Raw genomic sequence first — 19,969 nt, 5'->3', positions numbered from 1 at the left:
CACTCATTATCAGAGAAATGCAAATCAAAACCACTATGAGGTACCATTTCACACCAGTCAGAATGGCTGCGATCCAAAAGTCTACAAGCAATAAATGCTGGAGAGGGTGTGGAGAAAAGGGAACCCTCTTACACTGTTGGTGGGAATGCAAACTAGTACAGCCACTATGGAGAACAGTGTGGAGATTCCTTAAAAAAACTGGAAATAGAACTGCCTTATGACCCAGCAATCCCACTGCTGGGCATACACACTGAGGAAACCAGAAGGGAAAGAGACACATGTACCCCAATGTTCATCGCAGCACTGTTTATAATAGCCAAGACATGGAAGCAACCCAGATGCCCATCAGCAGATGAATGGATAAGAAAGCTGTGGTACATATACACAATGGAGTATTGCTGCTGTTGCTGCTGCTAAGTCGCTTCAGTCGTGTCCAACTCTGTGCGACCCCATAGACGGCAGCCCACCAGGCTCCCCTATCCCTGGGATTCTCCAGGCAAGAACACTGGAGTGGGTTACCATTTCCTTCTCCAATGCATGAAAGTGAAAAGTGAAAGTGAAATCGGTCAGTCGTGTCCGACTCTTCACGACCCCATAGACTGCAGCCTACCAGGCCCCTCCGGCCATGGGATTTTTCAGGCAATGGAGTATTATTCAGCCATTAAAAAGAATACATTTGAATCAGTTCTAATGAGGTGGATGAAACTGGAGCCTATTATTCAGAGTGAAGTAAGCCAGAAAGAAAAACACCAATACAGTATACTAACGCATATGTATGGAATTTAGAAAGATGGTAACAATAACCCTGTATACGAGACAGCAAAAGAGACACTGATGTATAGAACAGTCTTTTGGACTCTGTGGGAGAGGGAGAGGGTGGAATGATTTGGGAGAATGGCATTGAAACATGTATAATATCATGTGAGAAACAGGTCGCCAGTCCAAGTTCGATGCACGATGCTGGATGCTTGGGGCTGGTGAGCTGGGACGACCCGCGGCGATGGTGTGGGGGGGCCGGAGGAGGAGGGCTTGGGATGGGGAACACATGTGTGCCTGTGGCGGATTCATTTTGGTGTGTGGCAGAACCAATGCAATATTGTAAAGTTAAAAAATAAAATTTAAAAAAAAAGTGAAAAAAAAAACAAAGTACTATTTAATGAAATTTTTCAATATATTTTGATTTTTCTGAAGAATTATTTGATCTGTTTCAATGTGGTTTGAAATTGGAAGAAGTAGAGAATAGTTGTAATGAGATAAGTGGAAGCAACAAAGTGGTGTATGGTAATTGAAATTTAAGTGTATCCATGCCTTGGATCAATGTTTAAATGTTTTGTAACATTTACTTTTTTTTTGTATTTCATTAAATTTTGAATTTGTATACAGTTTTATATCTTTGATAGCTTTTCACAAGCTCATTTCACCTCACCTCTTAACAAATTTGTGAAGTAGATGGGGTAGGTATTTTTAATTCCATTTTGAAGATGAAGAAACTAAAGTCAGAGAGGCTATATGGCTTTGGATTAAGGTGTTATAAATTATGCCCACAGGCAGTATTCATTCATTCAACAAACAGCTGTTGTGTGTTGTTGCTAAGTTCCTGTCACTCTTCTAAACAATCAGGATATGGCAGTGAATCTATGTCTCCCATAACATGGCCTCTCTACTTTGGTGGTTTAGTTACTAAGTCATGTCCAACTCTTATGACCCCACGGACTGTAGCTGGTAAGACTCCTCTGTCCATAGGATTTTCCAGGCGAGAGTACTGGAGTGGGTTGCCATTTCCTTCTCCAGGAGATCTACCTGGCCCAGGGATCAAACCCAGGTCTCCTGCCCTGGAGGCAGATTCTTTACCAACTGAGCTACCAGGGAAGCAAAGCAATTTTTCAAAGATTACTTTAGCATTTTTTAAAGATTACTTTAGCAAAGTATTTTTTTTTTTTTTTAGATTTTAATGTAAATTATGATTTTTAAATTTCATTCCAGACTTTATTGGAGTTTTTATAGAAAATTGGTTTAAAAAAAAGAAAGAAAAATATAGTGATGATGGGCATTTTACTCTCTTTTAAATATCCAGTTACAGCCCAACATCACATCAGGAAAATTAAGATTCTATTTGCCTTTCTCTGTCTCACATTTTTACTAAGCATAATATACTCTAGGTGCAGGGTAGATATAAAAGCTGAGCAGATGATAAAAAAGGACTACTACCCAAACATCAAGAAATCTCTTTAGGGTACTGACAATGGAAATTGTGAGTAGGGACAGATATGTGAGATAGTAAAGAAACTAAGTGAAGTGAAGTGAAGTCGCTCAGTCATGTCCGACTCTTTGCGACCCCATGGACTGTAGCCTACCGGGCTCCTCCGTCCATGGGATTTTCCAGGCCAGAATATTGGAGTGGGGTGCCATTTCCTTTTCCAGAGGGTTTTCCTGACCCAGGGTTCGAACCCGAGTCAACCGCAATGTAGGCAGACACTTTACCGTCTGAGCCACAAGGGAAGCCCCATAGAAGGTGGCTCAGATGGTAAAGGAGCTAAAGCTGTAGTAAATGAATTAAGTCAGACTTTATGGGAGAGATTGGAATCTGGGATGTTTCTAGCATCTCTGTTTTGGGTGATTGACAGGATGGTACTATTCATACAGATGGAACTGCAGCAAAAGGAGTGGGTATAAGAGGAGACGCAGCTGAACTGGGGACATGTTGAGCTTGAATTGACTTTGGCCTGAACTTCACAAATAGGCTTTCCAGTGGGTTCTTTTACTTTTGTTTTTCTGTTAGAGCCTACTAGTTGCTTACTCAATATCTGTATTCCAATCTCCCCTGTACTGTCAAGGAGATCAATCTACCTGGTTAGAGACATAAATTTTCCAACATCGATTGCTGATAGAGGTGACCAATGAGATGTAAGAAGAAGCTCCTTGAAATTCAGAAAAGTTCTTTATACGTCTGGACTTGGCTGGCAATTGTACTTTGGGATTTTGCCCCTTCTCCTGCGTTTTTCATCATAAATTAAATGGTATACATATGAATAAAAACCTGAAGCTTTGGGGATACATCTGAGATATAAAGTATTCATATTTCAGTACAAGTTAACCTGTATCTACAAAACAATATATGCAGTATCAGCCTGGAGCAGTTTGAAGGATATAGGAGTGATAAAATATAGGCTTCACCAACAATATGTTAGTATAGAGGAAAGAGTAGTGTAAAAAAATCAAATTATTATAATGAAATATAATTATAAAATATCATGAGAGTCATGTCTGACTCTCTGCAACCTCATGGACTATAGTCTGCCAGGCTCCCCTGTCCATGGAATTCTCCAGGCAAGAACACTGGAGTGGGTAGCCATCTCCTTCTCCAGAGAATCTTCCTGACCCAGGGATCAAACCTGGGTCTCTTGCATTGCAGGAAGATTCTTTACCATCTGAGCCACGAGGAAAGCCCAAATCATTATAATGAAGGTGCATGTTTTGGGCTATGAACAGGGAGACTTCAAAGACAAGATAATATTGCGTTGCGAGTTCTGTGGCATGTGTAATGGGGCTTGAAGGGTGAGCCAATTTTTAACTGGCAGTTGTGAGAAAGGCAGGGTATTTCAACTGGAAGAGGCAACTTAATTAATATGGGAGGTTTTAAAGGAATAGTCAATTACCTACTTTATTTAAAGGCAATTTCTCAGAGCTTGTTGCAAACAGTAGGAAATTAAGTCTATGAATATTTGAGACCCATTTGATATAAATACAGTCAAAAGGTTACTTTTTTTTTTTTTAACTGAACTGATTGGGTTTTGAGGACCCATGTGATGTGATCATCTGATTATATAAGCCTTAGCTGGGTATATTACCTTTTTTTCAATTCCACTGATGATCTCAAATCTGACTGTAAAATCAGTAACATTAAACTCCTACTAACTTATTTTAATGCTTGCCTGTGCCCTGGTTTCTCAATCTGTAAAATATGAAACACTGTGTTTCTCAGTTACATGTGGTAAATTAGTTAGTGAAACAGCCACCTTTGAGATTCTTGAAGGAGAAATTTCGTATTTTATGTCTCAGTATTAGTACATTGTGAAACACTTTCCTCAAAGAAGGCACATGTAAAACAAATTGAAATAGAATTGTAAAACTAAATGTTAAGCCATATGACACCTTCCTAGAGAAATTGAAACATAGATGTATTTCCCCCTAATTTTAGTCTGATCCTTCAGTCATTCAGAATGTGACCCAGCCATGCCAGACCAAAACATAATTTCCTTCAAATGGAATGCTGAATAAGACTGTGACATTAAGACTGTTTGTGGCCATGGTGCATGAACCAAGACTGAAAAATGCACATTTCATGCCAGCGATTTAGATTTCTTGTCATATTTGGTAATTCAACTTCTATATATATGTGTATACACATATAGATAGATACACATATACGTAGGTAAAACTTTTTTAAATCAGGAAAATAGCATTGATCATTTCAAGTATTAAAAGAATTTAAATTAGTGGATTTGCTATCTCAAGAAAAGAAAAACTTAGAAACGTTTTCAGGAATCAGAAGTTTGAAATGAATAATTAAAAGCTATGACCAACCTAGATAGCATATTAAAAAACAGAGACATTACCAACAAAGATCCATCTAGTCAAAGCTATGGTTTTTCCAGTAATCATGTATTGATATGAGAGTTGGACTATAAAAAAAACCTGAGCACTGAAGAATTGATGCTTTTGAACTGTGGTGTTGGAGAAGACTCTTGAGAGCCCCATGGGCTGCAAGGAGATCCAACCAGTCCTTCCTAAAGGAGATCAGTCCTGAGTATTCATTGGAAGGACTGATGCTGAAGCTGAAACTCCAATACTTTGGCCACCAGATGCAAAGAACTAACTCATCTGAAAACACCCTGTTGCTGGGAAGGATTGAAGGTAGGAGGAGAAGGGGATGACAGAGGATGAGATGGTTGGATGGCATCACCGACTCGATGGACATGAGTTTGAGTGAACTCCAGGAGTTGGTGATGGACAGGGAGACCTGGCATGTTGTAGTCCATGGGCTCACAAAGAGCAGGACATGACTGAGTGACTGAACTGAATGATAGAATTTCACTTGTGTTCCAGTGGTTGAGAATCCACCTGCCAATGCAGGGGACATGGGTTTGATCCCTGGTTCAGGAAAATCCCACATGGTGTGGGGCAACTAAGCCTGTGCACCACAAATACTGAAGGCCATGTGCCCTAGAGCCAGTGCTCCACATCAAAAGAAGCCACTGCTTTGAGAAGCTTGTGTACTGCAACTGGCTTCCCAGGTAACATTAGCAGTAAAGGACCCACCTGCCAATGCAGGAGAAATGAGAGATGCAGGTTTGATCCTTGAGTTGGGGAGATTCCCTGGAGGAGGGCGTTGCAATCCATTCCAGTGTTTTTGCCTAGAGAATCCCATGGACAGAGGAGCCTGGCAGGCTACAGTCCATAGCATTGCAAAGAGTTGAACACGACTGAGCAACTTAGCATGCACAGCTCCATGCTCATTATAGCCAGAGAAAGCCCACATGCAGCAATGAAGAGCCAGTGCAACCAAAAAGTAAACTACAGTTTTTTTAAACTAAGAAAAAAAGAGTAAATGATAGATAAAAATAATTCAAGATGGATAATATGTACTTCACACATACAATCACACACAGAAAAAAACACAAACAGACCCATAGAACATAATCTTTTGGTGTCTCCCATAACTTTTGTCAAAATGGTCATTCCATTTGGAGATATTTATGAAAGTTTCTAACTCATAACATACTATTTGTCAGGTCATAAAAGTAACTAGTTTTCATGTAGTATTTTACATAGTATTTTGACATTCAGTCTTTGGTTCTGATCATGACCTTGTGAATTAGACATTATGAATAATGCATCTCCTTTTTACATAGGAAGAAACTGATTTGGAGAAGATAAGAAACTGCCCTTAGACAGCACAGGAAACAAGCTAGTTTCTAATGTCTCTTTGATAGCTCTTTCTACTGCAACATAATAGTTGCCTTTTATCATTATGAATATACTCTTAAAGTCTTCTACAGACCAGTCACTGGCAATCAAGGAATCAGACAAATTTTGTAAACCTTGTGGGAACAGCTCAAAGAGTTGACTTTCCTTAGGAAAATATAATAATTACCCTACTTTTCATGATGAAAATGTGGTTCTAAGATTTTTCCTAGACCTTCTATGAATATCAATAATAGAGCTAAATGTCAATGACCTTACAATACTAGGTTTATGCTTTAAATGCAAGATGGAATGCAAAGCAGATGGGATGCCACGTACCCAAGACAGCTTGATACGTTTCCCGAATCAGCAGCCCTCAAAATGCCTCATTACCAACCCATTTGCAAGGTTCCCCCAGACATGACAACTCAGGAAACCCAAAACCCAAACCAACTTGGAATGGATTTCTAGGTCAAACCCTGAATCCTCTCCTTATTTTCTGTGCCATCACAAAATACACAAAACTTGTCAGAGTCTTTTTTATGATACAACATAGAACCATTTCCAAGCTATCCCAAATGGCATTCCACATGGTAACTTGAGTGGAGTGAAATAGATGGCAGAGAAATTATTCATACCTCAAAGAGCAAACTAAAGACCTCCTACCCTGAAATTTGGGCTTAACTTAAGGTCCTACAGAAAGAGCTGCATTCAGGAGCTTGGGTGGTCCCACCCTGGCAGGGATTGAGCAAAAGTAAAGCAATGCATGAGGCACAGAAGACAAGCTTGTAGAACTATATGCGACTATGACACCAACACAGCAGCCAATATCCACCCCTTTCTGTTGTAATGCATGCTTTTTTAAATGTAGTGATTTATTCTTGGCCAAAATGTTACAAAGTATGTTCTTTCATTCTTTGAGTTTTTCATTCAGAACACTGTGTCCTAAAAGAGATTAATTTCCACCCTGAAAAATAATTAGGTGTGGCCATGTGAATGAAAGAAAATCATTTTGATCTCTTGTCTTCTACTCATAAATTAACAGGGCTTAAATACGTGGCATTAAAAAGTAGCAGGACAAGAACAGTCAGTACACAACAGAAGAAATATAAACAGCCAACTGTATTAGTCGCCAAAGAAATCAAACCAATAATCAAATAGTATTTTCACCTATTATATTGGCAAAGAGTTTAACATAATTTAAAATATCTAGTATTCTTTAGGATATGAGAAAATGGATTCTTATTAACTGATGATAAAAGTGTAGATTGATAAAACGTGTCTGGAAAGTAACATGGAAATTTATCAAAAGTTTTAATACACACATGGAAGAACTTCTGAGTCAAATAATATGATTTATTTTGACATTATTCATTAGAAAGCTTGTAAGGGTTTATACTTCAATCAGAACAGATTGCTGATTGATTAGACAGCTGTTCTTTGGTCAGGGCCATGAGGTAAGAGACATGACTGAGTGACTAAGCATGCATATGCTGTACTAGTTTTAAGATACTTTGATTATCATCCTGATATCGGAGAAGGCAATGGCACCCCACTCCAGTACTCTTGCCTGGAAAATCCCATGGATGGAGGAGCCTGGTGGGCTGCAGTCCATGGGGTCTCGAAGAGTCGGACACGACTAAGCGACTTCACTTTTACTTTTCACTTCCATGCATTGGAGAAGGAAATGGCAACCCACTCCAGTGTTCTTCCCTGGAGAATCCCAGGGACGGGGGAGCCTGATGGGCTGCAGTCCATGGAGTCGTGAAGAGTCGGACACTACTGAAGCGACTAGCAGCAGCAGCATGAATCTGCCAGCACTCATTTGAATGTATCCTCCATACTAGATGTTAGTCTATTTTTTTAAATTAATTATGTGGTAGGATCTAAACAGTATCACTCTGATTTATTTTTCACAATGTATTTGTTGGTAAGATCGAAAATGTTTTCACATACTTAGCATGGTATTTTTTATGGAGAACGGGGGACTTCTTATACTCCCCTTTTCTGTTAGAGGAAGTATATCAAGTAAAGGTAGGCTTTGAGAAAGATATGATTTCATTTTTTATTCTTTGGATGTGACAAACTGGTGAATACACTAAATAAGAAAATCATAATTAATGAACCACTACCTGCCCCAAAATGGGCTGTTATGGTCTTAGATGTTTTAAAATATTCCAAGTAGTTTTAGTATTGGTTTTATCATACATGCTGTTTTTAAACAAGATTTCTCTTGTTAATTATTCTGTCCTTGGCTCAAATGAGCAGCAGTCTGAAACACAGCTCAGCCAACATGGGAAGCAGAAGGGAGAAATCAAAACAGGATGATAAAATTCACACCAATTGGTTCCCAAAATCAAAAATGTCCACATGGAAGGTAAAATGCCATCTTCTCATTCTACAACTTTAGCCTTTCACTCAAATAGCAGGATGAAGATTCTCATATTTCCAGATCATATATTCCATAGCTCAAGACAAATTACCAAATGACAGTTTCATACCATAGTTCCCATTGTCCACTACTAGCTAAAAACTAACTCAAATTAGGCAAATTTATATTATGTATCTGGAAGAGAACTGATTAAGTTTTCAGGAATCTTGAAAATAAGTTTCTGGCATGAAAATGGAAAATAGGTTGAAGAATATTAATACATGTTAATAAAACTTGATAAGTATGAAAGTAGAGGAAAATTGCATGGGAAACTTTTTTCTCTGGAAAACAGCTTGACGTGCTTCTCCCTTAAAACTCCATAGATGATTTCCATATTCACATCTGTATTTGTCATGCCAGAGAAGGACTAAAGGGAGGAAGAAAAGGAATGTCAGTGGCTGGCAAGGAACAGGAAAGCCTGCTGTGCTTCAGGAATTCAGGTTTTACATCATACATAGTCAAGATGCTACTCATACCAAAGACAGATCACTCTTTTCCCCTTAATTACCTGTGCATACTATCCAGGAATGATTTTCACAATTAAACTTAGGGCTTCTTTTCAGCATTCCTTCAGTATATTTGACAAATTCACAACCAATGTGTTTCAGACGGAACTGCTTAGAAAACATGCCATATTTTCCATCTATTAATTGATTTCTAACAACTTAGATTTGTGCCTTAATTTCTTAATAACAGCTAACAAACAGTAGAAGTGACAGATAGATTCAAGGGATTAGATCTGATAGACAGATGTCTGAGGAGGCCTTACAAATTGCTGAGAAAACAAGAGAAGTGAAAGGCAAAGGAGAAAAGGAAAGATATCTCCATTTGAATGCAGAGTTCCAAAGAATAGCAAGGAGAGATAAGAAAGCCTTCCTCAGTGATCAATGCAAAGAAATAGAGGAAAATGATAGAATGGGAAAGACTAGAGATCTCTTCAAGAAAATTAGAGCTACCAAGGGAAACTTTCATGCAAAGATGGGCACAATAAAGGACAGAAATGGTATGAACCTAACAGAAGGAGAAGATATTAAGAGAGGTGGAAAGAATACACAGAAGCACTATACAAAAAAGATCTTCATGACCTAGGTAACCATGATGATGTGATCACTCACCTAGAGCCAGACATCCTGGAATGTGAAGTCAAGTAGGCCTTAGGAAGCATCACTACAAACAAAGCTAGTGGAGCTGATGGAATCCCAGTTGAGCTATTTCAAATCCTCAACTGATGATGCTGTGAAAATGTTGCATTCAATATGCCAGCAAATTTGGAAAACTCAGCAGTGGCCACAGGACTGGAAAAAGGTTAGTTTTCATTCCAATCCCAAAGAAAGCAATGCCAAAAAATGTTCAAACTCCTGCACAATTGCACTCATCTCACACACTAGCAAAGTAAAGCTCAAAATTCTCCAAGCCAGGCTTTAACAGTATGTGAACCGTGAACTTCCAGATGTTTAAGCTGGATTTCGCAAAGGCAGAGGAACAAGAGATTAAACTGCCAACATCCACTGGGTCATCAAAAAAGCAAGAGAGTCCCAGAAAAACATCTACTTCTGCTTTATTGACCACGCCAAAGCCTTTGACTGCATAGATCACAACAGACTGTGGAAAATTCTTAAAGAGATGAGAATACCAGATCACCTGACCTCCTACTGAAAAATCTGTATGCAGGTCAAGAAGCAGCAGTTAGAACTGAACATGGAACAACAGACTGGTTCCAAATTGGGAAAAGAGTACATCAAAGCTATACATTGTCACCTTGCTTACTTAACTATATGTAGAATACAGCACTTTTTTCAGGGAATCTGTCTCCAATTTTGGAATGTCTATAACTACCAGCAAAGAAAGTACCATAGAGAAGAGAATGAGTTAACAGTCACTATCTAGGAAATATTATTCAAGGTCTATTTGAATAGGCCTTCAGTCCTAGATCTTTAAAGTGTACAGTTGTGGGACTAAAAGTAGTATATTCAGTATGATAGAATGTCCAGTAAGGTATGATGATATCTGCTTGAAGAGAAATCATTTCCAAGCCATTGCACCTTGAATAATTTAAAGGTAAGCACCATTGACATACCTGTTAGACTGAATAAACTCAGAATACAATATGCATTGATGAGACCTTTGCGATCTATAAACATTAAATAAGCATCCAGTTTTAGACAGTTCTGGACTTTCTTTTTTTTTTTATTTTATTTTTAAACTTTACATAATTGTATTAGTTTTGCCAAATATCAAAATGAATCCATCACAGGTATACATGTGTTCCCCATCCTGAACCCTCCTCCCTCCTCCCTCCCCATACCATCCCTCTGGGTCATCCCAGTGTACTAGCCCCAAGCATCCAGCATCATGCATCGAACCTGGACTGGCAACTCATTTCATACATGATATTTTACATGTTTCAATGCCATTCTCCCAAATCTTCCCACCCTCTCCCTCTCCCACAGAGTCCATAAGACTGTTCTATACATCAGTGTCTCTTTTGCTGTCTTGTACACAGGGTTATTGTTACCATCTTCCTAAATTCCATATATATGCGTTAGTATACTGTATTGGTGTTTTTCTTTCTGGCTTACTTCACTCTGTATAATAGGCTCCAGTTTCATCCACCTCATTAGAACTGATTCAAATGTATTCTTTTTAATGGCTGAGTAATACTCCATTGTGTATATGTACCATAGACATTTCTCCAAAGAAGACATACAGATGGCTAACAAACACATGAAAAGATGCTCAACATCACTCATTATCAGAGAAATGCAAATCAAAACCACTATGAGGTACCATTTCACACCAGTCAGAATGGCTGCAATCCAAAAGTCTACAAGCAATAAATGCTGGAGAGGGTGTGGAGAAAAGGGAACCCTCTTACACTGTTGGTGGGAATGCAAACTAGTACAGCCACTATGGAGAACAGTGTGGAGATTCCTTAAAAAACTGGAAATAGAACTGCCTTATGATCCAGCAATCCCACGGCTGGGCATACACACTGAGGAAACCAGAAGGGAAAGAGACACGTGTCCATCGCAGCACTGTTTATAATAGGCAGGACATGGAAGCAACCTAGATGTCCATCAGCAGATGAATGAATAAGAAAGCTATGGACTTTCTGACTATAGGTGCTGTTCCCAATGATAGGCATATATAGTGCCCTGTAGTATACAGAAAAAAAAAAAGAATGAGGAAAGAAAAACCAATATTTTAGTCCCAGCTGATTAATTCTCTCTGAAAAGTTATATATGGTTTCTGAATTGTCATTTACCTGAGATCTTAAGAAAGTTGAGTGCCAAAGAATTGATACTTTTGAACTGTGGTGTTGGAGAAGACTTGTAAGAGTCCCTTGGACTACAAGGAGATCAAACCAGTTAATCCTAAAGGAAATCACTCCTGAATATTCATTGAAAGGACTGATGCTGAAGCTGAAACTCCAGTACTTTGGCCACCTGATATGAAGAACTGACTCCTTGGAAAAGATTCTGATGCTGGGAAAGATTGAAGGCAGGAAGAGAAGGGGACAACAGAAGGAGGAGGCAGGATGCAGGAGGAGAAGAGGACAACAGATGAAATGGTTGGATGACATCATCAACTTGATGGACATGAGTTACAGCAAGCTCTAGGAGTTGGTGACAGACAGGGGAGCCTGGCATGCTGCAGTCCATGGGGTCACAAAGAGCTGGACACGAGTGAGTCACTAAACTAAACGGAACTGAAGACAACATAGACCACAAAACATTATAGTGGAAATAATGATTTAAGAATCAAAAATTGCTAAAGAGCAGAACTGACTTTCATGTTTTTTTAAGGACTTACCCTGGAACAATGATTTTTAAATTAAGTTCTTATCTCCTCTATTATAGGATTTTCCTGGAAGAATTGCAGTTGGGAAAGTGGCCCCTTTCTTATGATTAAACTCAGTCCTTTACTGCTGCATGCTGCAATCATTAGGGCTTGCAAAATCCCCTTTGCAGACTTGCAAGAAAGTTTTTTACATTATCTCCATCATAGTTTATATACCTAAAGAACAAAGATAGAATCACTGAACTCATACAATTGCAAGGTTCAGTGGAATTACATTATTGAACTACTATTGCTAACAATGAAAGACATCTATTCTCAGTATTACTGTAAGAGCCAAGCTGGAAAGAAACTTTCAGATAATCTATGCAAACAAAATATTTGTCTTAAAATTAATAGAAAATGATTTTTTTTCTATTATGATTCCTATTTCACATATAAACTACTTTGATAAAGTCTTCTATAAAAGGAAGTAAAAATATTTTTATATTTCTAAATGTTACATTTGGCTGTTACATAGTCTAATTATATGGATCATTGTTCAAACTTATAATTTTTAATCCAAATATTTTTATCATGTAGTCATTGTATAAATTTTGTTCATTAATTTTTAGCACACTGAAGAACAAGAAAGAAAAGAATTTATAAAAAATAGAATTTTACAATTTAAATGTTGCAAAACTCATTTAACTCCTTTAGTGCTTACTGAATTTATTCATTTCTCATTCTTTTGCAATAATAATGCTAAAGTAGATACATAGAATTTAAGATAACTAAGTTTAGGAGAACAATTGGAAACAGATTAAGAGAAAATGATACTGAAAAGGGTAACCAGTACTTTTGACAAGTCATGATAGGATATAAGACCTGGTTCTTAAATTCAAGGAACCAACTGTACTGAAAACCAGCACCTAGTTTTCTTTTTTCTCCTGTATACCTAGCTACAGTATGCTTCCCATTCACCCTTTGCAACAAGAGTAGGCATGCTACTGAGTCCTGACCAATGAAATTTGGGTCACAGAGATGTGCAACGCTTCCACACCCGGCTTTCCTCTTCTGCTAATTGAATGGACCCTACTCTAGGACTCAAGGGAGGATAGACCAGCGAATTAGAAGGAGCCTGGGTTTTCAAATGACCACGAAAGTGGTTTACAACCAGAAACACATACATTAACTTTTGTGTGAGTAAGAAATAACTCCTATTGCATTAAGCCACTAACATTTTGGAGTTTAATGCTTAGCATAACCAATTTAGTAAAGCAAAGAGAAACTTTAAAAAGTTAAACATTTTACTTCAGTACACATATACATACATATAAGCTCATGTATAACTGGAGAAATCTGAACAAGATCTGTGGATTTTCCCCATGTCAAATTCTTGGCATCCTTATTATGCTATAGTTATACAGGATGTTAACTTTGGGGGAATCTAAGTGGAAAAGTACAGAGACCTTCCTGTACATTTATTTGCAACATCCTATATATCTATAATTATAGCAAAATAATTTAAAATTTTAAACATTTCCCTTGATTAGAGGTAAAAATTGTTTCAAATATTTAGGGAAAATCAAATTTTATTTTTCTTATTTGCTCACTATATAGGTACAAATGAGGCATTTATATCATTAAAAAATTTGTAGAATATAGAAACTGTCAAAGTGGAGATTTTACATCTAATTCTTATAGTAACTTTTCACAAGAACTGGAAGACAGTATAAGTTGAAGCATTATTTGGTAAAGATGATTTGATAATGATCTAAAATGATATGATCCAAAAGCCTAAGTGTCTATTTGAAAAACTAGATTTTAAACAAACAAACAAAAAAAAGATAACAGCTGAGAGTTTTTCAAGCAATTTTTATTTTGATTCATACTAGATAACGCTCATATCCACAACACACACCCATGTGTATCAAGTTCAGCTTCCCTCTACCACTCAGAAAGAAGATGATGGAATCAAGAGCATCAGAACAATACAATCATTAAACCAACCTTGACTTTGCTCTTACTTACTTTTTAATATAAATTATTTGTCTTCTTCAGGACTTTCTTATTGTCAAAAAATAAGTAGTAATACACTGTGGAAGAACTCTTTGCTAACTCTTTGTGGTTAGAAAGAATCCACTAGAGTGAGTTTCTTGGTCTGTCAGACAAAGCTAAGACCTATACCCTATGGCTTTTTGACAAGTAGGCAAATCATATCATGCTTCCTGTAAAACTCGATGTCTCTACCATCTCTTTACCAGAGTGGGTTCCACATGGCATCTACCTCACTGGAGATGTGATGCCTGTGATCACTAGAGCAGGAGTTCCTTACTTTTATTGCAAATGTGTTAGTTGTTCAGTTGTGTCCAACTCTTTACAATCCTATGGACTGTAGTCCACCAGGCTCTCTGTCCTTGGAATTCTCAAGGCAAGAATATTGGGGTGGGTAGCCATTTTCTTCTCCAGAGGATCTTCCCAACCCAGGGCTTCAATCCCAGTCTCCTGCATTGTAGGTGGATTCTTTTCCAGCTGAGCCACCAGAGAAGAAGCAGCCACATTTTACTGAAAGAATTGTGCATTTTATCCTTGTGCCCCAGCAAAGTAAGAACATACAAGGATGAGAAATTTCTTATAGGAAAGAGGTTCAAAGAATGAGACAGCTAAAAAGAGTGACAAATATCTGCTAGACAGCACATATATAGATTAACATTTAAAATAAGATGTTATTGGGGAGCTGCAGTTGCAGCTCCTCTCACAAACTGAGATGCTGGGATGAGGGCCCAGGCCAACAGTGGTCTGGAGCACTTCTGCAGCCAGGGCAAGGCTCTATAATGCTTCCAGGTATGGACTTGCTCCTCTTCTGCAGGCCTATGCCTCCATGCTCATGGTCAATGAGTGGGATAACCACTGTGAGTTCTGCTTCACCAGGAAAGGAGGATTGTCCAAATGTGGAAGATACAGCAGGCATTTTACTGTAAGGTAGCATGTGAGAAAGATGACTGGCTGATGCACAAGCTGGAATGTTCTCCCATAGTTGTTCTGGGGGAAAACTGAAATCCCTCAGAGACTGTAAGGTTAATTGCAAGAATTCTGGCTATACATAAATTCTACCCAGAAAGAACACTTTCAGAGAAATGGTTAGCCATGAAGGAGTTGGAGTCACCTCTGGGTAAATTAGATAATGAGAAGAAGGATTTGATTCAGAATGACCTTGCTGCTCTGTATCACTTTCATTCCAAGCACTTTCAGTTCCCCAAAAATGATATCCTGGTAGTACTCTTCATACAGGTTAACTGTCATGGATTTACAATTGAAGATGAAGAACTTTCTCTTTTGGGATCAGCAATATTTGCTGATTTTGCACCAATGTCATTGTGACCTGCAAAGGGACCCTGGCAGAAGTCAGAGAAATCCACCCAGGAGAGGAGACTTTTACCAGCTATATTGACCTCCTGTACTCAACAGAAGATATGAATGACTGGTTAAGAGATTCTTATTTTTTTTACTTGTAAGAGCAAGGATGTACCAACAAAGTCAAGGATAAGGCCAAGGTGGAAATCTGGAAGTTCACCTATCCCCCAGAGGCAGAGACATGATCAGATATGTTTGCAATGTATTGAGTTACAAAGGGCCAAGCACTACACAAGGTCCCCATTGAGCTGCTGGAGATTTGTGAACTCAGCCAGAAGAGCTGTGTGTTTGAGAACAGTAACATGTATAGGATGCACATGATGTGCCAAACCATGGCATCTGCTTGTACATGCAGAACTGGGAGGGAGCCCTGTCGTACAGACAGAAAATCACCCAGCCCTACAGTAAGCATTGTCCTCTGTATGCCCTCAGCCTCCATGTGGCTGAAGTTAGGAAGACTGTAGGTGGACCTGGAGAACAAAGCTTCCGGGGAGAGAGCCCTGAAGAAAGCCATTATCAGCATGGAAGTTCGCGTGTGTGTGTTTAGTTGCTTGGTCATGTCCAACATTTTGCAACCCCACGGATGGTAGCTTTGCAGATTTCTCTGTCCATGGAATTTTCCAAGCAAGAATACTGGAGTGGGTTGCCATTTCTTACTCTAGGGGATCTCCCTGACTCAGGGATTGAACCCACGTCTCCTATATCTCCTTCATTGGCAGGTGGGTTCTTTACCACTTCACCATCTGAGAAGTACCAACAAAGAAGTAGCTGATGGCCGAGATAACCTGTACATTTCTGAGATCAAACAGGAACTGGAAAATCACTGAAAGTATGCCAATATTTTAGTTTTTATTTAAACCCTGGTGCAGAAACCTTCGAGAATTTGACATTTCAAATCATACACATCATGCCAGCATTTCTGTAAACTCAATGGAAGGGAAACATAACTTGAACTTAAACCTTATAGATGGCTTACTTGGACTTTGGTCTTAATCTTTTACCTTAATATCAAATTATTATTTGAATGCTATTTTTTTCTGTAAGAGATAATAGCATGGTTTCATATATTATACTTCAGACAGATTGAGTTTAAAAATGCAGTTATTTTTTCCTTCATGTCTACTGTAATGTTCTGAACAAACATGAATGATGAAAGAAAATTTAAAAGATAGCAGTAAAAAATGAATAAATAAAATGTTATTTTTCTACTTGGCAGTTAAGAATTATGGCAAACACTGCCTCAGTCAGGTGATGAAGGTCAACCTCTCCCAAATAATAATTCATGTGCCCCCAGCACAGTGTGGTGTCACGAGAATGGAAGTGCATCTCTGTGACCATCCTCCCCCAAAAGCACAATCTCATTTAACAATGAGAAAAGCATCAGGCAAGAGACAAAATATCTGAAGAGCACTCTTCAAAATAAAATCATCAAAAATAGGCAAAGACTGAGACTCTGTCATAAGGCAGAGAAGGTGAAGGAGACATGATGACTAAATATAATGTCCTGGAAGGGATCCTGGAACATAAAAGACATAGGAAAAAATTAGCGAACCCTAAATAAAATGTAGAGTACCTCTCAGACTTTTGGCTAAGATCAAATGTGAATAAAATGAGGAGTTCAGTTAAAAGTAATGTACCAATGTTGGCTTCTTAGTTGTGACACATGTGCCATAGTAATATAACATTAATAATAAGGGAAACTGGGCATGTGAAGGGTATAGGGGAACTCGCTGCACTGTCTTTTCAACTTTTATTTAAAAAAAAAATAAAAACTATTATTAAAAAAGAATACCTTTGCACCAGCTGATTAATGTTCTTGTGGACACTGGAGTGAAAATATTCCCCCATTTTTTCCCTCACTTTTCAATAATGACTGGTAAAGTATGTTATGACAAGAGTTTTACTTTTAAGTTTTTTAAGACATCATGATACCATTGTCATTTGTGGCTTCTTTTCATTTTAACCAAGATTGATTCAAAGTATTTAAGCCTTGTAATTTTCTGTTTCAACAGTGTCTCACAAATAATCACAAGCAACTGCAACTAACAATTTCCATAGACTATTAGATCTGGAAAATATTCCTGTGCTGATGTTATATCTGGACAGTAGTGGTTCAGAGTTACATAGATGTTACATACATGATAGACTCTGGGGCTGGGAATATTCTTATTCATATTAAAAATGGGATTTAGCCTGTGATTGTGAACATTAAGGGGTTACGTCAGTTATTCTCATTGAATGAAAGGCATATCTCTTCTCCATATGGAGGTAAGCTGTGGGGGATTTACCACAGGAATTTAACAAACTATTATAAAGTTGTTCTGAACATTTTCAAAAAATAATATTACTTATAAAACTGATGTGTAACCAAAATATACTAGATTGAACCCTTTAATTAAAGTCAAATTAGTATTCAAGAACATACCTGCATGTCTGAATTCTCAACCACTGAGGAGTAACTTTATTAAAAAGTATTATTTAAACCTGATTAGCTGCTGACTCTGCCAGAATGTCAAAAGAGAAGGAATTGTAAACCTTTTGGGCAGGGTATGGGTCTGGTGGGAAGATTTTGTAGCAACCCTGTGTTCACAGACATACAGTAAACATTCTGTCTAACCAGAACGTACCTCTCTGCCGAATTTCAAACTAGTTTGGTGTTCATGATGCTCATAATGTTTCAAACATCCAGCTAGTTCTGATGTTTATAACAAATAAAAGGGATTTAGTTATAACTTCTAGTGATACAGGCTGTTCTTTAAAGGATTCTCAAAGACACTTTTTACATGAAAACAATTATTAAAAGCAGCAGAAGGATAAGTTGTAATGAAATATAAACATATGACATTGTAAGAGAGGTATTTTTATATCTTAATGATGAAAATAATACTTAAGGACTTCTTTCAACTATATTGACAAAAGTAATTTATTTGAAAGTAGATCTCTGCCAATGTTTCCTTCTAATGAAAGATTTTGAGCAGAGTCTCAGAAACTAGCATAAAGATTTTTGGGTCATATAGCTACCCTAAAACTGGACCCAGGCATAGGATATGAACAACTCTGGCACAGAACTTGATAAACAACCTTAGTACAAAAATTTCCAATGCCAAGACAGTTAATTAATATATATCAAACCTGTCTGCATAGCTAAACATGCCCATTGTTTTTTGCTTTCTCATAAAAATTTTTTCATTCTGTTGATCATCGTTGAATCCTTGCCTCTCATTGTTTCTATGTTATCTTTCTGTCCTTTGGGAACTTTTTGCCTCACCACTTAAATAAGAGATAAATCCACGCACCTATGGACACCTTATCTTTGACAAAGGAGGCAAGGATTGGAGAAAAGACAATCTCTTTAACAAGTGGTGCTGGAAAAACTGGTCAACCACTTGTAAAGGAATGAAACTAGAACACTTTCTAACACTATACACAAAAAGAAACTCAAAATGGATTAAAGATCTAAATGTAAGACCAGAAACTATAAGACTCCTGAAGGAAAACATAGGCAAAATGTGCTCTGACATAAATCACAGCATGACCCACTTCCCAGAGTAGTGGAAATAAAAGCAAAAATAAACAAATGGGACATAATTAAACTTGAAAGCTTTTGCACAATGAAGGAAAGTATAAGCAAGGTGAAAAGTGCCTTCAGAATAGAAGAAAATAGTAGCAAACAAAGCAACTGACAAAGAATTAATCTCAAAAATATACAAGCAACTCCTACAGCTCAATTTCAGAAAAATAAATGACCCAAACAAATAAATGGGCCCAAGAACTAAACAGACATTTCTCCAAAAAAGACATACAGATGGCTAACAAACACATGAAAAGATGCTCAACATCTCTCATTATCAGAGAAATGCAAATCAAAACCACAATGAGGGACCATTTCACACCGGTCAGAATGGCTGCGATCCAAAAGTCTACAAACAATAAATGCTGGAGAGGGTGTGGAGAAAAGGGAACCCTCTTACACTGTTGGTGGGAATGCAAACTAGTACAGCCACCATGGAGAACTATGTGGAGATTCCTTAAAAAACTGGAAATAGAATTGCCATATGACCCAGCAATCCCACTGCCGGGCATACACACAGAGGAAACCAGAATTGAGAGAGACGCGTGTACCCCAGTGTTCATCGCAGTACTGCTTACAATAGCCAGGACATGGAAGCAACCTAGATGTCCATCAGCAGATGAATGGATAAGACAGCTGTGGTATATATACAGAATGGGATATTAGCTATTAAAAAGAATGCATTTGAATAAGTTTTAATGATGTGGATGAAACTGAAGCCTATAATACAGAGTGAAGTAAGTCAGAAAGAAAACACCAATACTCTATATTAAGGCATATATATGGAATTTAGAAAGATGGTAACGATG

General features: G+C 37.9%; 1 pseudogene; it reads left to right on the top strand.

Annotated features, from left to right (window-relative positions):
- Nucleotides 1–14,702: 14,702 nt before the first annotated feature.
- LOC113898090 lies at nucleotides 14,703–16,515 on the top strand (annotated as a pseudogene).
- The last annotated feature ends 3,454 nt before the right edge of the window (nucleotides 16,516–19,969 follow it).

Source organism: Bos indicus x Bos taurus, chromosome 9 (genome assembly GCF_003369695.1).
Source record: "Bos indicus x Bos taurus breed Angus x Brahman F1 hybrid chromosome 9, Bos_hybrid_MaternalHap_v2.0, whole genome shotgun sequence".
Lineage (NCBI taxonomy): Eukaryota > Metazoa > Chordata > Mammalia > Artiodactyla > Bovidae > Bos > Bos indicus x Bos taurus.
The sequence above is the reverse complement of the archived record's forward strand: the minus strand, read 5'-3'. Positions and strand labels throughout refer to the sequence as shown.